This window comes from Oncorhynchus mykiss, chromosome 16 (assembly GCF_013265735.2).
Source record: "Oncorhynchus mykiss isolate Arlee chromosome 16, USDA_OmykA_1.1, whole genome shotgun sequence".
Taxonomy (NCBI): domain Eukaryota; kingdom Metazoa; phylum Chordata; class Actinopteri; order Salmoniformes; family Salmonidae; genus Oncorhynchus; species Oncorhynchus mykiss.
In genome coordinates, this window is record NC_048580.1 from 72,184,611 (window position 1) to 72,190,664 (window position 6,054).

A 6,054-nucleotide genomic window follows, 5' to 3' on the forward strand; every position below is an offset into this window, starting at 1 on the left:
GACAAAATCCTACGTCATTGCCCTAAAAGATGCAATCTGAGAGCTACCGATCTCATCTTTGAGCAGTCCCAGAGTGATGATGACTTTATATAAACAACTGGAGGCCCATTAGCCTGTTGAATAATGGTGGAAAGTTATTTGTGTCATGTACTGTCATGTTGTGTCTTGTCTCTGTCCTTTCCCTTCACCCTGTCTCCCTCTGCTGGTCGTTGTTAGGTTACCTTTTCTCCCCCTCTTTCCCCCAGCTGTGTCTTGTCTCCTCCTAACCACCTCGTCACCCCTTTTCCCACCTGTTCCCTTTTTCCCTCTGATTAGGTCCCTATATCTCTCTCTGTTTCTGCTCCTGTCCTTGTCGGATTCATGTTTGTTGTGTTTCATGCCTGAACCAAACTATCGTCATGTTTGCTGTAACCTTGTCCTGTCCTGTCGGAATCTGCCGGTCTATCTGAGCCTACCTATGTTTGGTTATTAAAGAAGCTCTGTTTAAGTTAGTTCGCTTTTGGGTCCTCATTCACTCACCGTAACAGAAGAATCCGACCAAGAATGGACCCAGCGACTTCGGATCCTCTCCACTCAGCCGTCGGGATCCAGGGAGCGATGCTAGGCAGACACGAGCAGGAATTGTCTGCTGCTCGACATGCCGTTGAGACCCTGGCCACCCAAGTCTCCAACCTCACAGAACAGGTTCACCATCTCCGCCTCGATCCACCGGCCACTTCCAGGGCTTTCGAATCTCCGGAGCCCAGAATCAATAACCCGCCGTGTTACTCTGGGGAGCCCACTGAATGCCGCTCGTTCCTCACCCAGTGTGATATTGTGTTTTCTCTCCAGCCCTACACTTTCTCCAGGAGCACTGCTCGTGTCGCCTACGTCATATCTCTCCTTATTGGACGGGCTCGTGAGTGGGGCACGGCAATCTGGGAGGCAAGGGCTGAGTGTACTAACCAGTATCAGGACTTTAAGGAGGAGATGATACGGGTTTTTGATCGATCTGTTTTTGGGGAGGAGGCTTCCAGGGCCCTGTCTTCCCTATGTCAAGGTAATCGATCCATAACAGACTACTCTATTGAGTTTCGCACTCTTGCTGCCTCCAGTGGCTGGAACGAGCCGGCTTTGCTCGCTCGTTTTCTGGAGGGTCTCCGCGCAGAGGTAAAGGATGAGATTCTCTCCCGGGAGGTTCCTTCCAGCGTGGATTCCTTGATTGAACTCGCTATTCGCATTGAGCGACGGGTTGATCTTCGTCACCGAGCTCGTGGAAAGGAGCTCGCGTTCTCCGTTGCCCCTCTCTCCGCATCACTACCATCTTCCTCTGCCGGCTCGGGTGCTGAGCCCATGCAGCTGGGAGGTATCCGCATCTAGACTGAGGAGAGGGAACGGAGAATCACCAACCGCCTCTGTCTCTATTGCGGTTCCGCTGGTCATTTTGTCACTTCATGTCCAGTAAAAGGCCAGAGCTCATCAGTAAGCGGAGGGCTACTGGTGAGCGCTACTACTCCTGTCTCTCCTTCAAGATCCTGCACTACCTTGTCGGTCCATCTACGCTGGACCGGTTCGTCAGCTTCCTGCAGTGCCTTAATAGACTCTGGGGCGGAGGGCTGTTTTATGGACGAGACCTGGGCTCGGGAACATGACATTCCTCTCAGACAGTTAAAGGAGCCCACGGCCTTGTTCGCCCTGGATGTTAGTCCTCTCCCCAGGATTCAGCGTGAGACGCTACCTTTAACCCTCACTGTTTCTGGTAATCATAGTGAAACCATTTCTTTTTTAATTTTTCGTTCACCTTTTACACCTGTTGTTTTGGGCCATCCCTGGCTAGTTTGTCATAATCCTTCCATTAATTGGTCTAGTAATTCTATCCTCTCCTGGAACGTCTCTTGTCATGTGAAATGTTTAATGTCTGCTATCCCTCCTGTTTCCTCTGTCTCTTCTTCACAGGAGGAGCCTGGTGATTTGACAGGGGTGCCGGAGGAATATCACGAATTGCGCACGGTGTTCAGTCGGTCCAGGGCCACCTCTCTTCCTCCACACCGGTCGTATGATTGTAGTATTGATCTCCTTCCGGGAACCACCCCCCCCCGGGGTAGACTATACTCTCTGTCGGCTCCCGAACGTAAGGCTCTCGAAGATTATTTGTCTGTAGCTCTTGACGCCGGTACCATAGTCCCCTCCTCCTCTCCCGCCGGAGCGGGGTTTTTTTTTTGTCAAGAAGAAGGACGGGTCTCTGCGCCCCTGCATAGATTATCGAGGGCTGAATGACATAACAGTGAAGAATCGTTATCCGCTTCCTCTTATGTCTTCAGCCTTCGAGATCCTGCAGGGAGCCAGGTTTTTCACTAAGTTGGACCTTCGTAACGCTTACCATCTCGTGCGCATCAGGGAGGGGGACGAGTGGAAGACGGCGTTTAACACTCCGTTAGGGCACTTTGAATACCGGGTTCTTCCTTTCGGCCTCGCTAACGCTCCAGCTGTCTTTCAGGCATTAGTCAATGATGTCCTGAGAGACATGCTGAACATCTTTGTTTTCGTTTACCTTGACGATATCCTGATTTTTTCACCGTCACTCCAGATTCATGTTCAGCACGTTCGACGTGTCCTCCAGCGCCTTTTAGAGAATTGTCTTTTTGTGAAGGCTGAGAAGTGTACTTTTCATGCCTCCTCCGTCACATTTCTCGGTTCTGTTATTTCCGCTGAAGGCATTAAGATGGATCCCGCTAAGGTCCAAGCTGTCATTGATTGGCCCGTCCCTAAGTCACGCGTCGAGCTGCAGCGCTTTCTCGGCTTCGCGAACTTCTATCGTCGTTTCATCCGTAATTTCGGTCAGGTGGCAGCTCCTCTCACAGCCCTTACTTCTGTCAAGACGTGCTTTAAGTGGTCCGTTTCCGCCCAGGGAGCTTTTGATCTCCTCAAGAATCGTTTTACATCCGCTCCTATCCTTGTTACACCTGACGTCTCTAGACAGTTCGTTGTCGAGGTTGACGCGTCAGAGGTGGGCGTGGGAGCCATTCTTTCTCAGCGCTCCCTCTCTGACGACAAGGTCCACCCATGCGCGTATTTTTCTCATCGCCTGTCGCCGTCGGAACGTAACTATGATGTGGGTAACCGCGAACTGCTCGCCATCCGGTTAGCCCTAGGCGAATGGCGACAGTGGTTGGAGGGGGCGACCGTTCCTTTTGTCGTTTGGACTGACCATAGGAACCTTGAGTACATCCGTTCTGCCAAACGACTTAATGCGCGTCAGGCGCGTTGGGCGCTGTTTTTCGCTCGTTTCGAGTTCGTGATTTCTTATCGTCCGGGCTCTAAGAACACCAAGCCTGATGCTTTGTCTCGTCTCTTCAGTTCTTCAGTAGCCTCCACTGACCCCGAGGGGATTCTCCCTGAGGGGCGTGTTGTCGGGTTGACTGTCTGGGGAATTGAGAGGCAGGTAAAGCAAGCGCTCACTCACACTCCGTCGCCGCGCGCTTGTCCTAGGAACCTTCTTTTCGTTCCCGTTCCTACTCGTCTGGCCGTTCTTCAGTGGGCTCACTCTGCCAAGTTAGCCGGCCACCCTGGCGTTCGGGGTACGCTTGCTTCCATTCGCCAGCGTTTTTGGTGGCCCACCCGGGAGCATGACACGCGTCGTTTCGTGGCTGCTTGTTCGGTCTGCGCGCAGACTAAGTCCGGTAACTCTCCTCCTGCCGGCCGTCTCAGGCCGCTTCCTATTCCCTCTCGACCGTGGTCTCACATCGCCTTAGATTTTGTCACCGGACTGCCTTCGTCAGCGGGGAAGACTGTTATTCTTACGGTTGTCGATAGGTTCTCTAAGGCGGCTCATTTCATTCCCCTTGCTAAGCTTCCTTCTGCTAAAGAGACGGCACAGATCATCATCGAGAATGTTTTCAGAATTCATGGCCTTCCGTCGGACGTCGTTTCGGACAGAGGTCCGCAATTCACGTCTCAATTTTGGAGGGAGTTTTGCCGTTTGATTGGGGCTTCCGTCAGTCTCTCTTCCGGCTTTCACCCCCAGTCTAACGGTCAAGCAGAACGGGCCAATCAGACTATTGGTCGCATCTTACGCAGTCTTTCTTTTCGCAACCCTGCGTCTTGGTCAGAACAGCTCCCCTGGGCAGAATACGCCCACAACTCGCTTCCTTCGTCTGCGACCGGGCTATCTCCTTTTCAGAGTAGCCTCGGGTACCAGCCTCCGCTGTTCTCATCTCAGTTCGCCGAGTCCAGCGTCCCCTCCGCTCAGGCTTTTGTCCAACGTTGCGAGCGCACCTGGAAGAGGGTCAGGTCTGCACCTTGCCGTTATAGGACGCAGACTGTGAGGGCTGCTAATAAGCGTAGAACTAAGAGTCCTAGATATTGTCGCGGTCAGAGAGTTTGGCTCTCCACTCAGAACCTTCCCCTTAAGACGGCTTCTCGCAAGTTGACCCCGCGGTTCATTGGTCCGTTCCGTATTTCTCGGGTCATTAATCCTGTCGCAGTTCGACTTCTTCTTCCGCGATACCTTCGTCGCGTCCACCCGGTCTTCCATGTCTCCTGCATCAAGCCCGTCCTTCGCGCCCCCGCTCGTCTTCCCCCCCCCCCCCCCATCCTTGTCGAGGGCGCACCCATCTACAGGGTCCGTAGAATTTTGGACATGCGTCCTCGGGGCCGTGGTCACCAGTACCTCGTAGATTGGGAGGGGTACGGTCCTGAGGAGAGGAGTTGGGTTCCCTCTCGGGACGTGCTGGACCGTGCGCTGATCGAGGATTTCCTCCGTTGCCGCCAGGTTTCCTCCTCGAGTGCGCCAGGAGGCGCTCGGTGAGTGGGGGGGGTACTGTCATGTACTGTCATGTTGTGTCTTGTCTCTGTCCTTTCCCTTCACCCTGTCTCCCTCTGCTGGTCGTTGTTAGGTTACCTTTTCTCCCCCTCTTTCCCCCAGCTGTGTCTTGTCTCCTCCTAACCACCTCGTCACCCCTTTTCCCACCTGTTCCCTTTTTCCCTCTGATTAGGTCCCTATATCTCTCTCTGTTTCTGCTCCTGTCCTTGTCGGATTCATGTTTGTTGTGTTTCATGCCTGAACCAGACTATCGTCATGTTTGCTGTAACCTTGTCCTGTCCTGTCGGAATCTGCCGGTCTATCTGAGCCTACCTATGTTTGGTTATTAAAGAAGCTCTGTTTAAGTTAGTTCGCTTTTGGGTCCTCATTCACTCACCGTAACAATTTGTCCTTGTATTTGCTATGAGGAATTGATATATTTAATGATGAGTAATATATGGTGATATACAATGGGGGCAAGCGTGAACAATTCTGAACAATATTGTATCCATAAGTTTCATTTAAAACGTTACATAGAATTTATCCTGTGAAACATGTTTTGGAAAGATTCAAGCTGAATATTGACTATAATTGGGATTTCTGTGGAATGGAGAAGGTGTCACGCCCTGACCATAGAGAGCCCTTGGGGTTCTCTATGGTGCAATAGGTCAGAGCGTGATGAGGGGGTGTTCTAGTCTTGAAATTCTATGTTGGTGTGAGTATGGTTCCCAATTGGAGGCAGCTGATGATCGTTGCCTCTAATTGGGGATCATACTTAGTGTGGTCCTTTTCCCACCTACGTTTGTGGGATATTGTTTCGTTTTGGTTTAGTGCTCTACGAACTTTAAATTAGTTTATTCTTTGTTGTTTTTTGAAGGTTCACTTTAATAAATATGTGGAACTCTACTCACGCTGCGCCTTGGTCCGCTCATTATGTATACGACGAACGTGACAGAAGCAGACAATTTTATATTTGTTTTTTTTCACCTGTATTTAAGGTCGAATTTTGGGGATTTGACATACAGAACTTAGTTACAAATAAAACAGGACAGGTTGTGGTTTTGATATAATTATTAATTTCAGAAATTCTGACATCGATAAAGTATATTTAATTCAACTACTAATACTAATAATAGGTTCATTTCATAGTCTAAAATCTAAACCTAACTTTTTTCACTTTGTAAATTCATTTAAACACTATGGCACTATTTTAGCTAAAATGAAAAACGAAAACGCAATTGAAACATGTTGTATTATTAATGAATGTGATTTGT